Raw genomic sequence first — 27215 nt, forward strand, 5'->3', positions numbered from 1 at the left:
CATCCCCGGGCGCGTGCTCAGGGCCTGTGCTGCGCAGCTGACAGACGTCTGGACTGACATCTTCAACCTGTCACTTGCCCAAGCAGTTGTGCCCACGTGCCTTAAAACCACCTCCATCGTGCCGGTGCCAAAACACTCCACTGCGGCAAGCCTCAACGACTTCCGCCCAGTTGCACATACCCCCATCATCACCAAGTGCTTCGAGAGGCTGGTCCTGGCACACCTCAAAAGCTGCCTACCCCCCACACTGGATCCCTATCAGTTTGCCTACCGCAAGAACAGGAGTACGGAGGATGCCATCTCAACGGCACTTCACTCCGCCCTCTCCCACCTCGACAACAGAGACACTTACGTAAGAATGCTGTTCATCGATTACAGCTCAGCATTCAACACCATTATACCACCAAAACTGATCACCAAACTCGGTAACCTGGGCATCGACCCCCCCCCCCCCCCCCCCCCCCCCTGCAACTGGATACTGGACTTTCTAACCAACAGACCCCAGTCTGTTAGGTTAGACAAGCACACCTCTTCAACCCTCACACTGAACACTGGCGTTCCACAGGACTGTGTGCTGAGCCCCCTCCTCTACTCCCTCTTCACCTATGACTGCACACCTGTACATGGTACTAACACCATCATCAAGTATGCAGATGATACAATGGTGATTGGCCTCATCAGCAACAACGATGAGTCGGCCTACAGGGAGGAGGTCCAGCACTTAGCAGCATGGTGCGCTGACAACAACCTGGCCCTTAACTCCAAGAAGACCAAGGAGCTCATTGTAGACTTCAGGAAGTCCAGGGGCGGCACGCACACCCCCATCCACATTAACGGGACGGAGGTGGAACGTGTTTCTAGCTTCAGGTTCCTGGGAGTCAACATCTCCGATGACATCTCTTGGACCCACAATACCTCAACTCTGATCAAGAAGGCTCACCAGCGTCTCTTCTTCCTGAGGAGACTGAAGAAGGTCCATCTGTCTCCTCAGATCCTGGTGAACTTCTACTGCTGCACCATCGAGAGCATCCTTACCAACTGTATCACAGTATGGTATGTCAACTGCTCTGTCTCCGACTGGAAGGCATTGCAGAGGGTGGTGAAAATTTCCCAACGCATCACCGGTTCCTCACTCCCCTCCATTGAGTCTGTCCAAAGCAAGCGTTGTCTGCGGAGGGCGCTCAGCATCGCCAAGGACTCCTCTCACCCCAACCATGGACTGTTTACCCTCCTACCATCCGGGAGGCGCTACAGGTCTCTCCGTTGCCGAACCAGCAGGTCCAGGAACAGCTTCTTCCCGGCGGCTGTCACTCTACTCAACAACGTACCTCGGTGACTGCCAATCACCCCCCTCCCGGACACTTATTATTATTTATTCAAATCATTTGCTATGTCGCTCTTCCAGGGAGATGCTAAATGCATTTCGTTGTCTCTGTATTGTACACTGACAATGACAATTAAAATTGAATCTGAATCTGAATCTGATATACAGACATTTGTTTATAGTGATACTGATAAACATCTGGGAAGAATTGCCAAAAGATGTGGGTAGTAATATTAAGTAGCGGCGCTGTTGAAAGGAAATGTTAAAAATAAAATCCCAATTTTACTGTTACAACAGTATAGTAGTGAAAAATCCATTTTACATGTCTAGTTAGAAAATAATCTACTGCTAGAAATGTTCATCATACATTAACCCACTCATTCCTGTGATCATTCTTGTGAACCTTCACTCTGAAAATTGAATTCTCCAATTTACGGTACATTAACTACCCTTTTTTCCCCATAAGATCATGTTCATATGTGATAGCAGCAGGATTAGGCTATTCAGCCCATCAAGTCTACCCTGCCATTCAATCATGGCTGATCTATCTTTCCCACATAACCCCATTGTCCTGCCTTCTCACCATAACTCCTAACACCCGTAATAATCAATAATCTATCTATCTCTGCCTTAAAAATATCCATTGACTTGGCCTCCATAGCCTTCTGTGGTAATGAATTCCACAGATTCCACACCCTCTGATTAGTAGGCAAAATCTGGGCACATGGTATTGGGGGTAGAGTGCTGACATGGATAGAAAATTGGTTGGCAGACAGGAAACACACACAAGAGTGTGGAGGGAGGGGGAGATGGGGTGGGGGGGGGGAGAGGGGTGGGGGGGGGGGAGAGGGGAGAGAGTGGGGAGGGAGAGTGGGGAGGGAGAGTGGGAGGGGGAGGGGGGAGAGAAGTGGAAGAGTGGGTAGGGTGGGAGGGGTAGAGGGGTAGGGGGAGTAGTGGAAGAGGGGCAGAGGGGTAGGGGAAGGGGTGGGGGATGAGAGGGGAAGGGAGGGGGAAGGGAGGGGGAGAGAGAGCGGTGGGGGAGGGAGAGGGAGAGGGGTGGGGTAAGTGGGAGAGAAGTGGAAGAGTGGGGAGGGAGGGGTAGGGGGAGAGGTGGAAGAGGGATAGAGGGGTAGGGGGAAGGGGGCGGAGGGAGAGAGGGAAGGGGGTGGGGTAGAGAGGGAAGGGGGGTGGGGGAGAGAGGGAGGAGGAGGGGGAGGAGAGGGAGAGGGGTGAGGAGAGGGAGATGGAGAGGAGGAGGAGAGAGGGGTGGGGGAGGGGGAGATGGGGTTCCACCATGAGGTACCACCTCCAGTTTAAATTCCATTTGGAATATTTTGGAGGACCAAGAAACCAAGAAACAAAGAGTAGGGATTAACGGGTCCATTTCAGAATGGCTGGCAATGACTAGTGGGGTACCGCAAGGCTCGGTGCTGGGACCGCAGCTATTTACAATATACATCAATGATTTAGATGAAGGGATTCAAACTAACATTAGCAAATTTGCAGATGACACAAAGCTGGGTGGCAGTGTGAACTGTGAGGAGGATGCTATGAGAATGCAGGGTGACATGGACAGGTTGGGGGAGTGGGCAGATGCAGTTTAATGTGGATAAATGTGAGGTTATCCATTTTGGTAGCAAAAACAGGAAGGCAGATTATATCTAAATGGTGTCAAGTTGGGAAAAGGGGAAGTACAACAGGATCTGGGGGTCCTTGTTCATCAGTCAATGAAAGTAAGCATGCAGGTACAGCAGGCAGTGAAGAAAGCGAATGGCATGTTGGCTTTCATAACAAGTGGAGTTGAGTATAGGAGCAAAGAGGTCCTTCTGCAGTTGTACAGGGCCCTAGTGAGAACACACCTAGAGTATTGTGTGCAGTTTTGGTCCTCTAATTTGAGGAAGGACATTCTTGCTATTGAGGGATTGCAGCGCAGGTTTACAAGGTTAATTCCCGGGATGGTGGGACTGTCATATGCTGAGAGAATGGAGCAGCTGGGCTTGTACACTCTGGAGTTTAGAAGGATGAGAGGGTATCATATTGAAACATATAAAATTATTAAGGGTTCAGACTCACTGAAGGCAGGAAACATGTTCCCGATGTTGGGAGAGTCCAGAACCAGGGGCCACTGTTTAAGAATAAGGTGTAAGCCATTTAGAACGGAGATGAGGAAACACTTTTTCACACAGAGAGTTGTGAGTCTGTGGAATTCTCTGCCTCGGTGGAGGGCGGTGGAGGGCGGTGGAGGCCGGTTCTCTGGATACTTTGAAGAGAGAGTTAGATAGGGCTCTTAAAGATAGCGGAATCAGGGGATATGTGGAGAAGGCAGGAATGGGGTCCTGATTGGGGATGATCAGCCATGATCACATTGAATGGCGGTGCTGGCTCGAAGGACCGAATGGCCTACTCCTGCACCTATTGTCTGTTATCTATAAAGAAATTCCTCATCTCCTTCCTAAAGGAATGTCCTTTTATTCTGAGGCAATGACCTCTAGTTCTAGACTCTCCCACTAGTGGAGACATCCTCTCCACATGCACTCTCTCCAGGCCTTTCACTATTCAGTAAGTTTCAATGAGGTACCCCCTCATCCTTCCTTTCCTTTCTTTTCCTCCCCCGCACCTTCCCACCTCCATTCCTTGTGTCTTACGTGGACTCGTACCCACTTCTCTACTTCCCCCTTCCAATTATATTCCTTCCTTTGGCTTCACAATTCATACCTCTTCTATCATTATCTCATACCTTTTGCCTTTTCATCTCTAGCCTTTGTCCAACCATCTGCCTAACAAAAGCATCCATCACCTACATTCACCTATCACTCACTAGCATTTGTCCTGCCCCTCTTCTCTCCCAGCTTTTCCCCACCCCACCACAATTGGTCTGAAGATAAGACCTGACCCAAAACATCACCTATCCAAGTTCTCCCAAGATGCTGTCTGATCCACTGAATTACTTCAGCATTTTCCGTCTTTTCCTTGCGAAATAGGAAAAAGCCCTGCCTAGACCAAAATCATGTATATTTTTTAAAGCAAGACATGGCCTTTACATAATGGCATGGACATCAAAACGTCCAGATTTAAAAATTCTATCAAGTCGTATATTGTATGAGTTTTACACAATTTACATTTTGGAGAAAGATTAGCTAACTAAATGATGGGACTAATTGCAGAGAACTGCATGTCCAGGATTTGGGTTCTGTGTTCTCAAATGCGCAAAGTAAATGTAGCATAGACACAGGATCTTTAGCTCACACTGCCTTTGCCAGACATCGTACCATCTGTACCATTTCATTTCTCAGAACTCAACCTCAATCCTTCATTGCCATTGGCAGTTCAGATACTTCTCAGAGTATAGAATCATACAACACGGAAACAGACCCTTCAGCCCAACTTGCCCATGCCCACCAAGGTGCCCATCTACACTAGTCCCACCTGCCAGCATTCGCCCCATATCCCTCCAAACCTTTCCTATCCATGCACCTGTCCGAATGTCTTTAGAAAGTTGTTATATGACCTGCCTCAACTATGTCTTCTGGCAGCTCATTCCATTATAGCAACCGTCCTCTGTGCTAAAATGTTGTCCCCAGGTCCCTACTAAATCCTTCCCCTCTCACCTTAAACCTGTGGTTCTTGATTTCCCAACTTTGGGTAAAAGCCTTGCGCATTCCGATGGTGTGACTGTGCCCATGTCCTCCACCCCCACTGGTTGTACACTTCCGATTTCAACCATCCATAGATGGGGGAAAGATTTGGTAGGATATTTCATCAACCTGTGCTGCTGCCTTCAGGATTCCTTGAACATGTCCAGAACAAAGTTCCAGTTTGATGAATGCTACTTGTAAATACCCATGAGATATATCAACGGCCAAACCCTCAAATCCCACTCTGTTTGTAGTTTAGTTTAGAGATACAGCGTGGAAATAGGCCCTTAGGCCCACCGAGTCCACGCTGACCAGCGATCACCCATACCCTAATTCAAGCTACACACTGGGGACATCTTTTACTGAAGCTAATTAACCTGCAAACCTGCACGGCTTTGGAATCTGGGAGGAAACCGGAGCACTCAGAGATAACCCACGTGGTCGCAGAGAGAACGTACAAACTCCATACACCCAGCACCCATAGTCAGGATTACCCAAATCTCTGGCGCTGTGAGGCAGCAACTCTACCGCTGCCCACTGTGCCTTCCACCTAATCATTGACTGACACAAATTTAATTCTGAACAAGCATGCTCTCACTTTTATTAATAACATCTATTTTGGAATTCAGCACTTGTCATTTTTAAGTTTGTATAGAAAAGATCCATGGGCAGTTCTTATCCCACTATCTAATGCTTTATTAATAAATTCACCCAGATAAAATCTCTGCTTCACAAACTCGTGGTGCTTTCATCAACTGATACATGACCTTGTGGTCTGTCATACTGCCTTTGCTTATATTTTCCAGCTATTTTCTCACAATTGACTTTAAACTGATAATTGAACTGACAGAAGGCTGCTACTTCTCCCCCTTCTTAAATAAGAGTAACATGTTCAATTTTCTATTTCAAAAGGTGAATCCAGAGAACTTTGCAAAATCATGATTTAATTTAGGTAAGACAAACATCAAAAGGAAGATAAATAAATCAATTATCTATTTTATTATCCTGTGGTGGAAGCAAATCGGGTCTTTGAGACTTGTTTATCTAGTCCCAATGTGGTTTCATTGTCATTTTATATTAAATCCAAGAAAATCCTTTCATTAAGATGTTCAAATGTTGCAGGCATTTTTTCCTCCTCCTCTGGCTTAAGAAATTCAAAATACTAAGGCAACAAATCTGGCATTTCCGACCATAATCATAGTTATCATCCTTCAACCTCCATTTCTGATGGATCAACCTTCTCTGTACGTCGCAGTCCTTCTTGAGACAGGTTAGTACAAAATCTTGCTGTCAATTTTGATATTACCAGCTGATTTATTTTTTCAATTTTTCACATATCTTATCACATAGTTACGTCCCTTCACACCTCTCCAATCTACCAACTTTCACTATTTAATTTTACACCTGTACAAATTTACATTACCTTCATATGGTCATTTACTTTACGTTCTAATCTGTTCACAAGATCCAGATGCCACTGGCAAGGTTAGCACGAATAGTCCATGTCCAGATGCTGCCGTCACCCGTTTGCCCAACCCCTGGCTGGCTTTAGAGTGCAGATAGTAGTCCCGCTACCTCCTCCCTTGACTGTCCAGGGACCCAACAGTCCTCTCATATATTGGCGAGACCAAGCGCAGACTGGGCGATCGTTTCGCTGAACACCTCCGCTCAGTCTACCTTAGCCTTGAGCGTGAGTGAAATATTTCCCCCCAACTTCACTCGCATATTTCTACCAATGAAGGAAGGTGCATTCACTGCTCTGAAAACCAGGTTTTGCAAGAAACTGATAACTTCATGGAAACCAGTGCCAACTAGCATTCGCTTTTCATTTCACTTCTGTTTACCTAATTGAATTGAATTACCTCTGCTGACAAGATTGAATTCAAACCATTCCCCCTGGATGATTAGTCCAGTCCTTTGACTATTAGTCTCACAACTTCACTACTGTGCCACCATTTTAACATAGAATATGGATATTTACTTCATATGAGAAGCACTCACTTTTAATGGGTACTTACTTTAATTGCATTGAATAATTATTTGAACGCTTTCCAGTGTTTCTTTGCTAAGGTTTTGGCATCAACGTCCAGCCAAGATTACAGAGTCACATATAAAGTCATAGAGCCATACAGTATGGAAACAGGCCCTTCGGCCCAGCTTGCCTATGCACACTTGCCAATGCACATTTGGCCATATCCCTCTAAACTTTTCTTATCCATGAAGCTGTCCAAATGTTTTTTTACATGTTGCTATAGTTTTTACTTCAACTACCTCCTCCGGTAGCTCATTCCATATACCCACCACCCTTTTTTTTTTACATAACCCCCCTCAGATTTCTATTAAATCTTTCCCCTCTTCTCACCTTAAACTTGTGTCCTCTGATTTTCTATTCCCACAATTAGTTGGGTCTGCCTGTGTGGAGTTTGCACATTCTTCCTGTGACCACACGGGTTTGCGCCGGAGGTGCTCCGCTTTCCTCCCACATCCCAAAGTTGTGCCTCCGAAGCCTCGCGCGTGTGTGTGAGTGGGCCCATGCGCGTGCGGCTGCCAAAAAATGGTGTCCCCCCTGTCCCCCGGTCCCCTCCATATTTTGATAGCGATTTCCGTGCCTGTGCAGGTCTATAGGTTAATTGGCACACTATAAATTGACCCTAGTGTGTAGGATAGAACTAGTCTGAATTGACGATTGATAGTCAGTGTGGACTCGGTGGCCCGAAGATTCTGTTTTCTCGCTGTCTCTCTAAACTAAACTATCAGGCCCCTGAATGGTCCTTCCTTAAGCTGGGGTACTGTCTGATTCTCCTCTACCTCATTGAATTTGGCTGTGGAACTGGTGCGCTACAATACTGAGAATTATACTCTGCACTCTGTATCTTTCACTATGCTCTACCTAATGCACTGATGTTTGGCTTGATTGTGTATACATGTAGAATTATCCATTTTGCTTGGATAGCATGCAAAACAAAGCTTTTCACTGTACCTCAGTAGGTGACAATAACAAACCTAAACTTAAAAGTAGTTGTTATAAATAGAAGGTCCTCACTGACAAAGACACACAATGCTGGAGTAACCCAGTAGAACATGGAATGGATGACCACAGTCTGAAGAAGGGTCTCGACCCAAAACGTCACCCATTCCTCCTACCCAGAGATGCTGCCTGACCCGATTAGTTACTCCAGCATTTTGTGTCTATCTTCAGTGTAAACCAGCATCTGCAGTTCTTACTTACACATATTTGTGCAAGGTGCTGACAAAGTGGAATATGATACAACAAAAGTTTGAGGCAAATAGCATGAATTCACACAGGGGAAAACAGAATGGAAGGATAATGGGATAGAGAGTTGGGACGTGTGCCTAAAGAACATGGGCCATCAATACTAAATGGCATTTTTATCTGTGTTCCAAATTGTGTGCAATCATTTGAGCCATATTCCAGAAAAGTGTTTTGAATGCTATCTGGAACACAGCCTAAACAGATTTATTGGACAAACCATTTGAGAGGCACTTTATAACCAAATTATCTCCGGATTTAATTACGCAAGAGCACACTTTATAGCAAAAAGCAATCAATATGGGAGAGGTAAATTGAAACTGAGATAAAGGCAGCTTTTGATCAAGTGTGGCTTCAAGCAGCCCTGGTGAACCCAAAGTCAATGGAAAAGGAAAATGCTCCAAGAGTTGAAATCATACTTTGCAAAAAGGAGGTAGGTAGTGATTATTGGAGCCCCACTGTCTATCCTTGACATACAAGGGGACTAGAAGGATGGTGAATCTGTGGAATTATTTGCCACAGAAGGCTGTGGAGGCCGTCAGTGGATATTTAAGGCAGAGTTAGATAGATTATTGATTAGTACAGATGTCAGAGATTAGGAGAGAAAGCAAGAGAATGGGGTTAGGAGGGAGAGATAGATCAGCCATGATTGAATGGCAGAGTAGACCTGATGGGCCGAATGGCCTATTTCTGCTCCTATCACCTATGATCATTGCCAAGTCTCCCACCGACAGTATGTCGGGGATCATTATCCAGAGACTCATCTGTCCCAGTCACATAATGACGGCAGCTACAACAGTAAGTCAGAGGCAGAGTATTCTGTGGTGAGTGACTTTAGATTTTAGAGATTGCGTGTAGAAACAGACCCTTCGGCCAACCGAGTCGAAGCCGACCAGCAATCACCCCGTACACCAGGACTATCCTATTTAATGTTTTTACCAAAGCCAATTAACCTACAAAACTGTACATCTTTGAAGTGTGGGAGGAAACGAGAGCACCTGAATAAAACCCACATGGTCACAGGGAGAACATACAAACTCCGTACAGACAGCACCTGTAGTTGGGATTGAACCCGGGACTGGTGCTGTGAGGCAGCAACTCTACCGCTGTGTCACCGTGCCATCCTTGATTCACCTATTGCCAGCTTAAAGCCTTTCTAGTTTCTGCAAGGCCCAATTCAAGAGCATACTCTCCATGTTCCTGAGTTGAGTGTAGCACCAACAACATCATAGAGAAAGCAATTCATTTGATTGGTATTTCTATCATCACATTTAATCTCTAAGGCCGGCCGACTTCGGGGCTGAGACGGCGGCGGCCCGACTCGGAGTTGAGGCTGCGGGACTTGGAGCTGAGGCGGCGGCAGCCCGACTCGCTGACGCGGCGGTCCAGGTTTCAGCGGCAGCCCGACTCGCTGACGCGGCGGTCCAGGTTTCAGCGGCGGCCCGACTCGGAGCTGAGGATGCGTTCCGGCGGCGGCCCGACTCAGAGCTGAGGCTGCGGGACTCGGAGCTGAGGCGGCGGCAGCCCGACTCGCTGATGCAGCGGTCCAGATTTCGACAGCGGTCCGACTCGGAGCTGAGGCGGCGGCAGCCTGACTCGGAGCTGAGGCGGCGTTCCAGCTTTCGGCAGCGGTCCGACTCGGAGCTGAGGCGGCGGCAGCCTGACTCGGAGCTGAGGCGGCGTTCCAGCTTTCGGCAGCGGTCCGACTCGGAGCTGAGGCGGCGGCGGCCCGAGTTGCTGAGGTGGTGTTCCAGCTTTCGGCAGCGGCCCGAATCGGAGCTGAGGCGGCGGCGGCATCACTTCGGAGGTCCGCTGGACTGGAGGGCAGCATCTTCGGCCTGGATCCGCCTCAGCGCAGAGGGAGTACAAGGAAGGAAGAGACAGAGACTAAGACTTTTGCCTCCATCACAGTGAGGAGGTGCTTGGTGAACTCACTGTGGTGGATGTTAATTTGTGTTTATTGTATGTTTTGTTATTTATTATTATATGTATGACTGCAGGCAACGAAATTTCATTCAGACCGAAAGGTCTGAATGACAATAAAGGAATCTAATCTAATCTAATCTCTACCCCGTCAGTAAGGCTCCAATGTTTTCCATCTGTAAAAGGCACAGCAATTATTCACCAAGGTCACTGCAACAGCACCTCCCAACCAACGACCACCATTGTCAAGGAGAGAGCAGCCGGCCAATAGGAACACCAATATCTGCAGGTTCCCCTCCAAGACTTGGAAATATACTGCCATCCTGGGGCAGCACAGTGGCACAGCGGTAGTGTTGCTGCCTTACAGCACCAGAGAACCAGGTTTGATCCTGACTACGGGTGCCGTCTGTACGGAGTTTGCACATTCTCCCTGTGACCGCGTGGGTTTTCTCCTGGTATTCCAATTCCTTCCGACACTCCAAAAATGTACAGGTTTGTAGGTTGATTGGCTTCTGTAAATTGTCTGTAGTGTGTAGGATAGTGCTAGTGAACGGGGTGAACGCTGGTCGGCACGGAATTGATGGGCCAAAGGGCCTGTTTCCGCACTGTATCGAAGTAAATCTAAGATACCCCTACCCAATAGTGTTGTGGGAGAATATTCAACAGGAGTTCAAGAGGGCAGCTCACCGCCATTGTATCAATGGCAATTAGGGATGGGCTTCTGATAAAGGACTAAATATGCATGCACCCAAGGACCTACTGCTAATATGAATCTGCAGATTAATATCATACATCTCCGCTCAATGCTTATCGAGCAATATCCACAGTTAAAGACTGCAGGAGATGTTAGTTTAATTGCATGGTAAACCCCAAAGAAATATCTTTGGGTTACTAATTGCTAATGCATTTATCCAAAATGAAAGATAAATACCACGGCAGCTGACCCTGTGGAAACAATTAACAAAGGAAGAGCTTTAGGCTTTTATTGAATTGAGCCTCCCACGGTCACCTCAGTTTCACTTACTTCCTCGGTTTCCTATTACCAGTGCTCCCTGTGTTATGGCAAGGTTCAGCTCATGAGAAATGTTTGTAATCCATACAGTTCACACTCAACAGACAATACCAGCAGCCACGCAACAGATGACAAATCCACCCCACCGGTCTCCCAAACTCTCGTTCATATCTACAGCTGTACACAAGTCAAGCTTTCATAAACTGGGGAAGACCACTTTTGGGTGGCACACTGGCACAACTGGTAGAGCGCTTCTGCCTTGCAGCATCAGAGACCCAGGTCCATCCTGATGTGGGGGTGCAGGCTGTGTGGAGTTTGCACGTTCTGCCTGTGACTGCATGGGTTCCCCCCCCCCCCCCACATCCCAAACATATGTGGGTTTGTAAGCTAATTGACCTTAAATTGCCCATGTTAAAGGAGTGGATGTAAAAGTGGGATAGCATAGATCAGGTGCGAGTGGGTCAGCATGAACTCAGTGGGTTGAAGGGCCTGTTTCCTTGAAGCTGTATCTTTCAATCAATTAAACCGGTAGAGTGGCAGTCCTGGTAGAATAGAAATCAGTCCAAATCAAAAAGTGATTATTCAAATCCTTTTGATGGTAATGTGTGCATGAAGACATGGTTTATGAACCACCATTATTCCCGTTGAAGTGAATGCTGTTCCTTTAAATTGAAATTATCTAAAAAATTGATCAACCTTAAAAGAAATAGAGCTGAAATATGATAAGTGAATTAATTAATTCGAATGACCAAGGAACAAATTCAGTACTAAAATTTAGAAACTAAAACAAACCCTGGTAAGATTATATTCTGTCTGAGATCAATACAGCAATGAAGATAGAATGCTGGAGTAACTCAGTTGGACAGGAAGCATCTCTGGAGAGAAGGAATGGGTGACGTTTTATTTGAGACTCTTCTTCAGTCTGAGGAAGGTACATTGCTTTGTTCACGATTGCACCATTGCATTTATCAGCTCTAATTTGTGATACATTCACAGGACAAAGGGTAATGTGTAAAGCTCCAATCAAATGCAGATAAAAATCGAGAGGGCACCAGGTGAATCTTAATGAAATGTCAAGTCATGGAGCCAATTCACAGCATGTTTCTGGTGCAGCAAAATGAATTTGCTTTGTCAAATAAATCAATACTCATTTTAACATGTTTCCTGTTACACAGCAATTTGTCTTTGAAACTGAATAATGTCATTTCTTATAAGGCTCAAAAAACCCTGCTTTTTATTCTGTGTTTGGGAGTATAGAAATGTTGAAAAAAAGATGCCGTCTTGGGAATCCCAACTCATATTTAACCATTGACTTTAATAATATTCTTCATTGGATGCACCGTGCTAATTGACAAATTACTCTGAGTTAATGGGCAGCTGCCTTCTGAGGCAAATACTGCTCCCACGTGGCAAGAAGCATTGGGTTTATCCACCGTTAAGTATGCCTTAAGTATGCTTCGCTTCCCTCGTTTTCCACACTTTCCAGCCCCCATACCGAATGTAGTACATTGAACATGAACACAAAGTGCAGGAGTAACTCAGCGGGTCAGGTAGCATCGCTGGAGAAAAAGGATTGGTGACATTTCTGGTCCGGACCCTTCTTCAGATGGGAAGTAGAAGGGAGGGAACTGGAGATAAGAAAAGGCCAGAACACAAAGGCATGGATAGAGTGGATGTGGAGAGGATGTTTCCACTAGTGGGAGAGTCTAAGACCAGAGTTCACAGTCTCAAAATTAAAGGACGTTCGTTTAGGAAGGAGATATGGGATTTTTTTAGTCTGAGCGTGGTGAATCTGTGGAATTCTTTGCCACAGAAGGCTGTGGAGGCCAAGTTAATGGATATTTTGTAAGGCAGAGATCAGTAGATTCTTGATTAGTATGGATGTCAGGGGGTATGGGGAGAAAGCAGGAGAGTGAGATTAGGAGGGAGAGATGGATCAGCCATGATTGAATGGCGGAGTAGACTTGATGTGCCGAGTGGCTCAATTCTGCTCTTGTTACTTATGACCTTCTGAACAAAGGAGGGCTGGTAACTGAGGACCAAGGAAAGATGGAGCCCATAATGGCCATAGTTTAGTAAACATTTATTTGTTTTCAGTGCAGTAGGACAGTGCTATCTCAGCAAATAACCACTACAGGAACATTTTGTAAATACTAGAATTGATGTTGCAACATTACAGGAGTTGCTTTCTTTTTAAATAGAACAGATATTGTAACTTCATTTGAATTCACTGTCTACACATCAGTTTGCCTCTTCATCTTAGACTCCCACTGGGGTAAAAGGATATTGCCATAGTTGTACTGCTAATTACACAAAGCTGTGACTGTAATAGTAATGACGCCTGTGGCAAACAGGGCCATTACTAACTAATTACTTTCGCTAACACCATTGTTCCATAAAAATAAAGAGAAGGTGCTGTGGCGTTGAGATAGAAAAGATAAATGCTAATTATGAACGTTATACTTCTCACAGTCATATGTTGCTTTGATAAATACTGCAATGAAAGTATATGTCTCAATACAGGTAGATCCCATGATTCAAATGCCCATTGATTTCTGAAGAAAGCTAAAGTGTTGGTCCAAAAGGGAACTCATTTGTACATTAGATTCTTATCTAGATAGATCATCAAGACAAAGGAAAATTAAATCCAAGGCAAGTGAATTACTAAATTCATACATTAATATTACTAATATCAAAGATGATTGGAGAATCGAAAACCCATCCGACCAAGAATATTCATTCTACTCACCAGTACATAAAACCTATTCAAGGATAGACTACTTTTTAGTAGACTCTAAACTTATTCCATTTGCTTATAATAATTCGAAATATCATAATATTATAATTTTGGATCATGCACCTTTAACATTCATGATTAAACTAAATGGAATGACCGAGAAGCAGACACAATGGAGACTTAACCCTCAAATTTTAAATGATAAAGCATGTCACAAATATCTTATTACACAGATTAATATGTTTTTCGAGTCGAATGACCGCCCTGAAACATCTGCCTCCCTTCTCTGGGAAACATTTAAAGCATTTATACGAGGAGCGTTAATCTCCTCACAAGCCTTTCATAATAAAAAGAATTGAGCTAAACAACAGGTATTGGAAATGGAAATAAGGCAATTAGATATAGAGAATGCGGCCACCCCCTCTATGATAAAACATGATAAAACTGCTGCACTTAAATATAAGTTAAATCAAATATATTCAGATCAAATCATAAAACTTTATCAACACACTAACCAACTACACTTTGAATTCAGTGATAAACCACAAAAACTATTAGCACGTCAACTTCGAAAACTGGATGGGGAAAAAACAATTTATAAAATTAGATCAGATATGGGAGAAATTGAGTCAACGAAAAATTTAGATATCTAGGAATTTATGTGACTAAGAAATATACTTCTTTATTTAAATTAAATTTTCTGCCTTTACTTAATAAACTGCATAAGAATATTCAGTATTGGAAAACACTTCCCATCTCAATGCTCGGTAGAATTAATGCCATAAAAATGATTTTCCTTCCACAATTACTGTACCTTTTTCAATCACTTCCGTTATATCTCCCAAATATTATTTTTTTAAGTTGATTCTATTGTCACAAGTTTTATTTGGGATTATAAGAACCATAGAATAAGTAAAAAAACATTTATGTAAATCCAAGAGGAACAACTCCAGGACTGTAGACTGGGCAATGTTCAAGGACTCGGCAACGGACTTGAATGAATACGCCTCAGTCGTTACAGACTTCGTAAAGAAATGTGTGGAGGACTGCATCCCTACAAAAACCTTCCGAGTGTTTCCCAATCAGAAACCTTGGATGAACTTTGAGATCCGCACTCTTCTGAAGTCCAGACACAGGGCATTCACTTCCAATGATACAGTGGCCTACATGAAGTCCAGATACAACCTTGGTAAGGCCATCAAAAAGGCCAAAAGGGACTTCTGCTCCAAACTGGAAGATGAGACAGATGTTCGGCAGCTGTGGCAGGGTCTGAATGCAATCACCTCCTACAAGGCGAAACCAGGAGGCAGCTCGAATGTCGGCGAAACATCACTCCCTGATGAGCTCAATGCGTTTTACGCACGCTTTGATAGGGAGAATACTGATGTGCCTTCACGAGCCCCCATTCGCTGTGATGGCATTTCAGTCTCAGTCACAGAGGCCGACGTCAGGAAATCCTTCAGAGGGGTGAACCCCCGAAAAGCACCTGGACCTGATGGTATACCCGGTCGTGTTCTAAAAACCTGTGCGGACCAACTGGCTGGAGTTTTTACGGACATTTTCAACCTCTCACTTCTGAGGTCTGTGGTCCCCACCTGCTTTAAAAGGGCATCAATTATACCAGTGCCCAAGAAGAGTAAGGTGACGTGCCTCAATGACTATCGACCAGTGGCACTAACGCCAGTGGTGATGAAGTGCTTTGAGAGGTTGATCATGGAGCAAATCAATTCCTACCTCGATAAAAACCTGGACCCACTGCAGTTCGCTTACCGCCACAACAGATCAACGGTGGATGCGATCTCGCTGGTTCTCCACTCAGCTCTGGACCACTTGGCCAACAAAAATTCATATGACAGGCTGTTATTCATCGATTACAGCTTGGCATTTAACACAATCATCCCCTCCAAGCTGGTTACCAAACTCGCAGAACTGGGTCTCTGCGCATCCCTCTGCAATTGGATCCTCGACTTCCTCATTCACAGACCACAGTCTGTTCGTATTGGTGGAAATGTGTCAGCCTCGATAACAATCAGCACGGGAGCACCTCAAGGCTGCATGCTCAGCCCCCTGCTGTACTCGCTCTATACTCATGACTGCGAACTCCATCATCAAGTTCGCTGACGACACCACTGTTGTGGGGCGTATCACTGATGGGCATGAGTCAGAGTATAGAAGAGAGATCGAGCAACTGTCCATATGGTGCCAGCGCAATAACCTGGCCCTCAACACAAGCAAAACCAAGGAACTGATTGTGGACTTTGGAAGGAGTAGGAGGGGGACCCACAGCCCCATTTATATCAACGGGTCGATGGTTGAAAGGGTCAAGAGCTTCAAATTCCTGGGCGTGCACATCTCAGAAGATCTTTCCTGGTCCAAGAACACTAATGCAATAATCAAGAGAGCTCATCAGCGCCTCTACTTCCTGAGAAGATTACGGAGAGTCGGTTTGTCAAGGAAGACTCTCTCTAACTTCTACAGGTGCACAGTAGAGAGCATGCTGACCGGTTGCATCGTGGCTTGGTTCGGCAATTTGAGCACCCTGGAGAGGAAAAGACTACAAAAAGTAGTAAACACTGCCCAGTCCATCATCGGCTCTGACCTTCCTTCCATCGAGGGGATTTATCGCAGTCGCTGCCTCAAAAAGGCTGGCAGTATCATCAAAGACCCACACCATCCTGGCCACACACTCATCTCCCTGCTACCTTCAGGTAGAAGGTACAGGAGCCTGAAGACTGCAACAACCAGGTTCAGGAATAGCTACTTCCCCACAGCCATCAGGCTATTAAACCTGGCTCGGACAAAACTCTGATTATTAATAACCCATTTTCTGTTATTTGCACTTTATCAGTTTATATATTCATGTGTGTATATATTTATATCATGGTATATGGACACACTTATCTGTTTTGTAGTAAATGCCTACTATGTTCTGTATGCTGAAGCAAAGCAAGAATGTCATTGTCCTATACAGGGACACATGACAATAAACTCACTTGAACTTGAACTTGAAGATGAATGGAGGGTTAGTTTTACCAATTTTGTTATTTTACTTTTGGGCAGTTAATATTAAAAATATGAACTTCTGGTTGGAAGATATGGATCAACAACCAGATTGGTTAAAGATGGAAAAGGAAGATTGTTTACCTTTTGAAATTGGCTCGATTCTGTTAGCTCCCACAAAACTGAATAAAAAAACCTATAGTGAAAATCCTATAATATAGTGGTATACGAATTTGGAAACAATTAAAAAAAGACTTCAAAATTTGATAATTTATCACTCTTTCTCCCCATTGTAAATAATCCTTCATTTAAACCTTCTGTGTTGGATAAAGGTTTTGTACAATGGAAATATTATGGAATTAAAAAGGTGGGACATCTTTACAGAAAAGGTTTTTTTCTTTCATTTCAGGAGTTACAACAGAATTATGGACTACATTCAAATAATTTTTTTAGATATTTACAACAGAGATTATGTTAAATCACATACACAAGAATATAGATCTAGGGAGCCAGAGACCCTTGATGAATGTTTGAATAAACATCCTAACACAGATAAATTAATATCTCACATTTATAATATTCTTTCAGATTGCGAGGTCCCGTCGACGGAATTATATAGACAAGCATGGGAAAATGATTTAGCTCAACTTATAATCAAAGATATTTGGGATGAAAGTCTACAACATATACATCATTGCTAGTTAAATTCCAGACATTCTTTAATGCAATTTAAAGTACTACATAGACTGCACTATTCTAAAACAAAATTAAATAGAATTTTTCCAAATATTTCTCCTATCTGTGACAAATGTCAATATGCAGAAGCTAATTTACCTCATTTAAAAATTAAAAATTTCTGGACGGATATTTTATAAATTATTTCAGAAGTTGTAACTATCCAATTCGAACCCGATCCAAAATTTATAATATTAGGAATATCAGAACAAAGCCTAAAACTTACAAGCCAAAGAAATTTCCTTGATTATAGTATAATAATTGGTAAAAAATTAATATTAACATTTTGGAAAAACCCAACAACCCCCACAATTAAAATGTGGATTATGGAGATGTCTGAGACCTTACACTTGGAAAAAAATTAGACTTGTCTTAATTGACAAACCAGAATTATTTGCTAGAATATGGTCTCCATTTATTGATTTTCTGAAAGGGTGAATTGGTCCAGCACGGAAACTTGAATCCAGGATTGGATGAATAGTTACACTTTATAATCTATGGACCTATCTCCAAAATTGTATTATTGGTAATTTATCCTATTTTTTCTTCTCTTTCTCCCCCCTTTCTTTCTATAAAAAAAATAAATAAATAGAAGCTGTGTTAATATGTAATTAATAAATGAGGACCCCAGCTATTTTGATAGCTGGGATCCCAGCTATTAACAATATGTAATTGATCAACAAATTGTGCTTTGATTACGATATGTATATGCTTCTAATAAAAATATTATTAAAAAAAACAAAAGGGAACTCATGTGGAAAGACTACTCATGCTTCACTTTCAAAATTTGATCTATAATCATGTCCCAAATAAAGCTGTCAACATGTTGCATGAGAGGTATTCAAACCAACATTTCAATATTGTGTAGAAACAAGGAACTGCAGATGCTGGTTTATACTAAAGATAGGCACAAACTGCTGGAGTAACTCAGCCAGACAGGCAGCATCTCTGGTGAAAAAGGATCGGTGAAATTTCGGGTCGGGACCAGTCTTCAGGCTTGGTCTTCAGACTTCTTCAGATGGTGACGTTTCGAAACATCACCCATCCTTTTTCTCCAGAGATGTTGCCTGACCCACTGAGTTACTCCAGCACTGTGTCTATTTCAATATTGTGCATTTGTTTAAAGATACATTTGAAGAAAAGCTTTTGTTTGCTCTAAAGAAGGTAATTTAATGGGTCATCAAATATTCCTGTAACAAAATCATTGGAATCCATATTTAGTGAAGAGAGCTCTAATGGACCTGGCCTTTCAACGAGGTTCTTGTTCTAGTGACGAACGGTATTGAAATAACAATGTTACTGAGTGCCCTGGTCAGGTCAATGTCACTGAACCATGAAGAACTCAAAAGTAGCAGAATTTCAAGAACTACTTTAACAGGGTGACCTAAATCTACATAGCAATCTACACAGCAGGGGCGGCGCGGTGGCGCAGCGGAAGGGTTGCTGCCTTACAGCGCCAGTGACCTGGGTTCGATCCTGACTACGGGTGCTGTCTGTACAGAGTCTGTTCATTCTCCCCGTGACCACGTGGGTTTTTTCCAGGATCTCCGGTTTCCTCCCACACTCCAAAGACGTGCAGGTTTGTAGGTTAATTGGCTTCTGTAAAGATTGTAAATTGTCCCCAGTGTGTGTAGGATAGTGTTAGTGTCGGCGCGGACTCGGTGGACCGAAGGGCCTGTTTCTGCACTGTATCTCTAAACTAAACTAACAAATCATACTACATGGATAAGTTAAAAAAAACCTATGTAAGAATGGCTAGGCATGCTCAAAATTCCTGCAACTTAGAGTATCAGGCTGACACAAGTATAAATTGCAAGCATTAACATTGATTCTTTTCTGATCACCAAAGGACAATGATAGTAATATTCCTATTACTTTCATTATGCAACTTTAGAGAAGCGAATATGGAACAAACGTTCCACTCCTGTTTGAGGGCAAACTGTCTCCGCTGTAGATTGTGTGTATTTGAAGTTAAGCTTACTTGCAGAGATGACAAATAAATGTTCTAAGATGAATCAAAAATAAACAACCAACTTTCATTTACAGGGAGGTTATTCCAGCAGGCCCGAAATAAATATTTGCTTGACTTTCCAACGTATAGCAAGAAAGTCATATTCATAAAGATAGACGCAAATTGCTGGAGTAACTCAGCGGGTCAGGCAGTATCTTTGGAGAAAAAAAAAAAATTTACATTTCGGGTCGAGATCCTTCTTCAAACTGAGAGTCAGGGAAGAGGGGAACTAGAGGTATGAAAAGGTACAGTACACATCGCAGCTAGCACCGCAGACAAGAAAGGTGGAGCCCACAATGGTCCATTGTTGGCTGTGGAAGATGCGATAAGGAATGGATGCAAACTGTGAAACTAGCAAGAAAACTAGGGAGGAGGAAGGATGGAGAGAGAGGGAATGCGAGGTGGCAGTTTGAAATCAGATAAATCAATATTCCACTGGGTTCTAAGCTGCCCAAGTGTGCTCCAGCTATCGTGTGTTATCAGTGCCGGCTGTGATTTATTCTGTACTTTTTCATACCTCTAGTCCCCATTGTGAGTATAAGGGTGACCCCTTCCTTTATGTTGGAGGAGTGCTTATCTGGTTCTTCACAATTAATTGCTTGAAATATGCAGCTGGAAACAGGTACTTCAGCCCACATTGCAGCATTTTACTACCCAGTGATTTCTTCACTTTCAATGATTATGTCTATCATCAATCCAGCATGGAAGCAGGTCCTTCGGACCACGCTGACCATCGTCCATACACATTGTATGTTCTCCCTCTTTAACATCCACTCTCCACACACAAGGAGCAATTTACAGAGGCTAATTAACCTACAGACACAAGGTTTTTTAATGTGTTAGGAACCCACACACAAACACACGTTTTTTAAATGTGGGAGGAGACCAAAGCACCCACATGGCTGCAGGGAGAACGTGCAAAAGCCATACACTTTATGTCCTGGATGAGCAATGTATACCCTGGACTCCTGCTCCATCTCTCCTGCTTGATGCACCTGAAATCCTACTTCTTATATAACTGAAGCGCAAAAGAGAAAAGTTACTTTAGTTCAGTTTAGTTTGGTTTAGAGATAAAGTGTGGAAACATGCTCTTTGGCCCACTGAGTCCACACCGACCAGCAATCACCTATACACTAGTTCTATCCTATGCATGAGGGACTATTTCCAGAAGCCAATTAACCTACACATCTTTGGAATGTGGGAAGAAGCTGAAGAAAACCCACGTGGTCACAGGGAGAATGTACAAACTCCTAAAAACAGCTCCTGTGGTCAGGATCAAACCAATGTCTCTGGCAGTGTAAAGACAGCAACTCCTACCACGGTGCCATTCTGGTTAGTTGTGTACTTATCTCCATGATTGCACTTTTTCAGAACAAAAATGAACCGGTCTGTAAGAAAAATCCTTTGCAATTCCTAACTTGAAATAGACTTGCTCCCTCACTTCAGTAATCCCCTTTTCAATGGCACAGTGATATCTATTCAGTGCAAGGGACTAACATAGCTTCATTTTATCCTTCCCTCTGATATCTTGAATTTGAATGATTATGTAGAGACAAGGAATTGCAGATGCTGGTTTACCAAGGAGTCAATAGTCAAGAATGTTTTATTGTCATTTGCCCCAAAACGGAAAAGTGAAATTTTGATTTGCGGCAGAACAGATATGTAAACATGGTGCTGGTGGCAAGGTAGCGCAGCGGTAGAGTTGCTGCCTTACAATGCTTGCAGCGCCAGAGATCCAGATTCGATCACGATTGCGGGTGCTGTCTGTACGGAGTTTGTACGTTCCGCCCGTGACCACGTGTGTTTTCTCCGAGATCTTCGGTTTCCTCCCACACTCCAAAGACGTACAGGTTTGTTGGTTAATTGGCTTGCTCCAAGTGTAAATTGTCTCTAATGTGTGTAAGATAGCATTAATGTGCGGGGATCGCTGGTCGGTGTGGATCCATGGGCCGAAGGGCTAAACTAAACCAAACCATAATAAACAACAATAATGTACCAAATATATATATATTGGGTGACGTTTTGGGTCGAGACTCTTCTTTAGTCCCGCTGAGTTACTCCAGCTTTTTGTGTCTATCTTCGGTTTAAACCAGCATCTCCAATTCCCTCCTACACACACTAAAATGCTGGACTAACACTGAGGAATGGTCCTGATCCTATCCATGGGATCCAGGCTCCTGGGATGATGCCTAGCCCATTGAGTTACTCCAGCATCTTGTGCCTTTCCTTGATCACATAGAGATGGTTTTGTGTCATGAGTGAGTAACAGAAACTGCTTGTTGAGTCAGTAGGTTGTACATTATGCATTGAATGAGGGTGAAAGTGAGAGGTGAAATAAACAGAGACCTCTGTTTGCAATACAACCATTTTTAAAGTAATTATTTATTCACAAATGAAATGCAGGATATTGTAAAACTTAAGAGGGAAGCAGATGTCATTGTCATCAGCCATTTCCCTGTGATGTTTTAACTGTGAATTTTCAGTGGAACGACAGCTGTGTCAACTGATGTGCTGAAAGAACATCCCGTCACAACAGTATTTTTATCATCAGTGAAGATATCAATGTCTACTTTCTAGTGAAATATAGATCTGAAGTGTTATCACCCCCTGTATTACAAGCACAGATGAACAAAACATAATTTCAATATTTGTGCATCAATGCAAGAGGTGAAGAGAGGAAAGATTTAATAGGAAACTGAGGGACAACCTTTTCTAATCAGAGGGTGGTGGGTGTATGGAACGAGCTGCCAGAGGGGGTAGTTGAGGCAGGTGAATTTAACATTTAAATGACATTTGGGCAGGTACACAGATAGGAAAGGTTTAGAGGGAAATGGGCCAAATGTGGGCAGATGGGACTAGTGTAGATGGGGCATCTTAGTTGGCATGGATACGCTGGGCTGAAGGTCCTGTTTCCATTCTGTAGGACTCCATGACACTAGTTACGCAAAAGTAAGATGAAGTCAAATATGAAATGGTAATCTTCACAGTGGGCCACATTCATAGCTTTTGAAATGAGCTGTGGGTAAATCTGATTTATATACCTACACGTGAAATAATGAACAAAATATTCATCAAACTTGACTATGCTGATTGAAGATAGGTGGACCATGATGTAATTGAACTAATATTTGTCCATGCCATCAATCAAAACAGCAGGTGTATCCAAATGACGTGGGACATCTACTCGTGCCTCATGCAAGTAACATGTACCTTATGGAAAGATAATATGCGCTGTTGTTCCATAAAGTAACATATACCTCCATTTAATCTTAATTCCACGAAGGAGTGCTGTGCTCTCTTTAATCATAATTCTAATTATTTCTGAACCACTCAAACACAACCTCGACATCATGATGTTATGAATACTGTAAACAAACATAAAGCTGTTTCCATTTTTGCATCATACTGAATTCAAATCTGTACATAAATGCAATTATATTTAAAGTTTGCATACATCACTTTTTGTGTAAGTGACCCCTCACAGCATTCTTTGCACATCCCCAATCCTGGACTCTGTACTCGTCACTTTAATTTCATGTTTCATGTATCTTGATGTGTTTTATGACTGTTGGCAGATCAATTTCCCACCTGGTATAAATAAAGTTCTGTCGTATTGTATCGTAGCACTTACCTGTGAATCAGAAGCTGAAAATATACTTTAGTGGGTTTAAATTGAGGAATTACAGAGGAGCTGGACGAGACAGTATTGCCTCCCAAATAAAATCCAAGGCTTAAAATAAAAAGCTTTTTCAGGAATAATGATGCAGCCAGATGTTGTTGACACATCAATTTAATAGTTCTAATCAACACCTTACATATAATGCGGTTGATGCAATAACACAGATATTAAAACAAAATTGAGGTACTTTTGATTAGCACTACTCATGTTAATCATTAACTTAAAACTTCAAATGCGTTGTCTTAAATTCTCCATAAACTGGCATTAATTCTTATTGCTTATATAATGCCATAAAAATTGTGACTAATGCTGAACTCATTAAATGATGGACAGATGCTCTTTAAGATTATTAAAGCACATCTGAAGAGAGATTTGGTTTAATCCACATTTAGAAGATTATGCAGTAACTTGTAACTGCTGTCACAACCATGTTCGAGACCCAAAGTAAAACTGCCTTAAAATAACTTTCCCAATGAATTTAAAGTGAATTGTACCGATTTTGTTATCTTTCATTAAAAGAATGAACATGGAAATTGTGTCCTTTTTAAAAAATAGATAACCTCATTTTTCCAGCTCTTTTCCTTCAAATAAATAGTAAACATAAATAGCTGTCAAAACATCAGATGGCAGAATTTAAATAGGAAGAAATAGTTAGTGATGCCTTCCTTCCCCACAGTGATTGAATCGTTAGCATTTTCTTGTCATTTCATGTGAAATAAAAATTAGAAACTTATACAAAAGGTTATGTATTACATCCATCAGTAGACTATTTTAACCCAAAATGGAAGATATCCTGTAATCCAAATGCTACATTTTCCATTTGTAGCTGATTGTCATTCTGCTAGATTATATCATAATGCCCATGATGAGGTTTTATATTCTTTTAATTTAATTAAAGATGGTTGGAATTTATCATCTGAGTTTATCCTGAATATAAATCAAATTTAATAAAGTCATTTGTAGATAGCTAGGCTCTGAGTGTGAGAATTAGTTAAATAATACAGTTAATCCATTCGTAACATAAAACAAACAATTTCCAAGCTGTCCATTTTATGTACTGCTGTGAATGGTTTCAGATATCACATGAGTCCACATCCGCAGATACACATATCTCCATTTAAACAACAAGTTTAATGGAGAACACAATAGCATTGCATTTTGCCCTTGCCTTTCACCCACCTCCATGTTATTTTCCTTCGTTTCCACTTACCTTGAATGACCCTTCATACGGAAGTAACAGATTGTTCATGTAACACATTTTTCCCAAGCTGGAATCATCCCTAATATCAGAGCTCCATTAGCTGGGAATGAAAGTTAGTCCCTTCCTCAAGGACATTTTCTCTGTTGTGCAACATCTAACATTTCAAAATAGGACATGTAAAATTCATTCCATTAATACAAATTATTGGGAGTGATGGGCTTCTGTGATCTCCCAATCTTATTACCGAGAACAGTTGGCCCACATAATTGACTTGAACGAGCCGCTTGCCAATGCTTTGCGTTTTCAAGAAGAAACAAGTTTTACAGATTCTCCTTTGCAATTTTACATTCAACGAAACAATTCTTTAAATAAATCCCATTTATAGATTACTGAAGTACAACATATACTCCATTGGTAATCACTACCAAGAGTCTTGGCTGAATGTGCTCTGTTCAATCGAGATGGAATTCAATGTACATTATTGCAGCACATAAAATATATAATTTATCAACCTGTCTCTGACACCGGTTTTAGATTCCGTATGGGTCCAAACCATTTCATCTTGCTGACTGCTGCCACAGTCTGGTAGCTTTTCAAAATACCGACCTGTTTTAATCCTGAAACCCTTCCTTTGTTCACTTTGAATGAAAATAGTAATAGCTCAACCACATTGTGTTTAATCACTCAGCGTACAGAAATAACAAAATTACTACATTTTAGTTCTTACGTTTCCCTTGAATATAAAATCTATACCTCAACCCATTTAACCTCATTAAGCATATCAGTGCCTTGCTATTATCACCAGGATAGTATTATGTGAACTGACTCTCCCTTGTTGCATAGATTTTATTCAAGTTTCATTGCTCATGGTAAACATTTAACAATGACCATTTTAAATTCATCAAATATATTTGAAATATCTAATATTCAAATAGTGAATGGAAACCATTAGATAACAGCTAACAGCTACATTTATAGAACATAAAATTATTGAAAATATGAACTATACTTGGATATCTATAGAGCAATTTGCCACAGTTCAGTCTTGGTAAACGTAGCAACTTTTGTGCACTGTCTACTATTCTTATACTCTTTACGTATGATTGTTCACATGAATAGTAAAATGTTTACAGCGCTGTTTGCAAAGAAAGGAAATTCACTGTACCTAGCTACATGTGACAATAAAGTACCATTGCCATTGCATGGGACTTTGCCTTACTTATGGAGCATAGAATCATGGATAGCCCATTCAACTCCTGCCACCCCCACACCCCTTCCCACCAGGTCTGTTTCATGCCTACTGTACCCTGGCCTTGTTTGCTAACTTTTGATCCACATCTTTCGATCCATTTTCTTAACAAAACGGGATCAATCTTGGTCCTGGGAGATACAATTGGCCCAATGTCACAGATTCTTGGGGGAGAGAGTATGAGTATTTCACTCTCCATTCACTAAAACACAAAAAAAAGGTTCTAAGTGTCCTAAGATTCAATTTCTTTATTATCATTTTCCCCAGCAGAAGAGATAGCTTCTCTGAAACTGCAATTTTTTCCACTTTGAATATTTCAGATCATCCACGAACCATTCAGACTGAACGAAACGCAAGTAAACTTCGCTCAAGTCCCTGCTTTAATTTAACCCTCTAAGTGCAGTGCCCAAAATTCATGCACTTTCGGTGGAGTATCACAAAGGAATAACCTGCCTCACTTCTACATTCCACCACCATCAAAATAAAAACTTATCTTGCTCAGGATAAATTCCATTAATCTTTATAATCCCTTCTAGGTGGAATGAACTGGAGTTCAACGTATGATCTCTGTGAGTTTTTTTACAAATCTTTGTTTAAAGCCAAGGAAATTGGCTGATTTTTTTTATTAATCATGGAGCATTAATTGAATTAAAAAATCATTTTCACCATTTCAGAGCTGGAATACACAAAAATTTGAATGGAAAACTCAGAAAATGCTGAAATTGCTAATTTATAAATTTAATATGTTCAACTGCTTCGAATGGTTAGGAAACATATTTGTTTCCTCTTGATATTTTTGTTTTGTTTGAATCTTTAAAACAATGTTTCTTAATTCACTGGTTGCATTTTTCATTCTACTGACCTGCAATCACCACAAGCTTGGAAAATGTTTACACACTCTGTTTCTCAGTATGTTCCAAACTCCAGGCTATTCATTTGCCGGTATGGTTTCAGTAATTGTACTGTTAAACCACAGGCACTTGTAACATACATATAGTTTACACAGCTGAAACACTACCGGACAAATCACTAGGCTTTTCCCAATCTTTCCTATTATTGTTCCTCTGGCAAACGAGTTTACAACAGAAAAACACCAGCTGAAACTTCAGACATTCATGTAGTTATATGTAATAGCCATGAGTATACTCCACAGTAACCTTGCAGCGTAGGTAAATTAGTTGTTATTCTCAGATGCCTAATTTTGAGTCCAAATCGTAGAATTTTGGAACTTTAGATGTATGCCTCCAATCACGGTGTTAACACATTATTGCTGCAGGTTTAATGTTCTTTCCGCTTGACAACGTTCAAGGTTTCTAAGTTTTAAGTAAACTTTTAACCAAGTGAAAATCAATTCCATCTCTGGCTACTGTCATTTTCCCCATTTAGTTTTTAGTTTAGTATCAGCTTCTACAAGAACAAAAGTCTAATGCATTTACAT

General features: G+C 42.1%; 1 protein-coding gene and 1 long non-coding RNA gene across 2 annotated transcripts in view; both read right to left on the bottom strand.

Moving 5' to 3' along the window:
* LOC116975094 overlaps positions 1–27215 on the bottom strand; it is a 562120-nt gene that overhangs the window by 312752 nt on the left and 222153 nt on the right. The gene's annotated exons all lie outside the window — the stretch shown is intronic.
* Positions 1–27215, bottom strand: part of znf804a (zinc finger protein 804A) — a 256030-nt gene that overhangs the window by 227420 nt on the left and 1395 nt on the right. The window lies entirely within an intron of this gene.

The sequence above is a fragment of the Amblyraja radiata genome, chromosome 7 (assembly GCF_010909765.2).
Source record: "Amblyraja radiata isolate CabotCenter1 chromosome 7, sAmbRad1.1.pri, whole genome shotgun sequence".
In the NCBI taxonomy this organism is placed as follows: Eukaryota; Metazoa; Chordata; class Chondrichthyes; order Rajiformes; family Rajidae; genus Amblyraja; species Amblyraja radiata.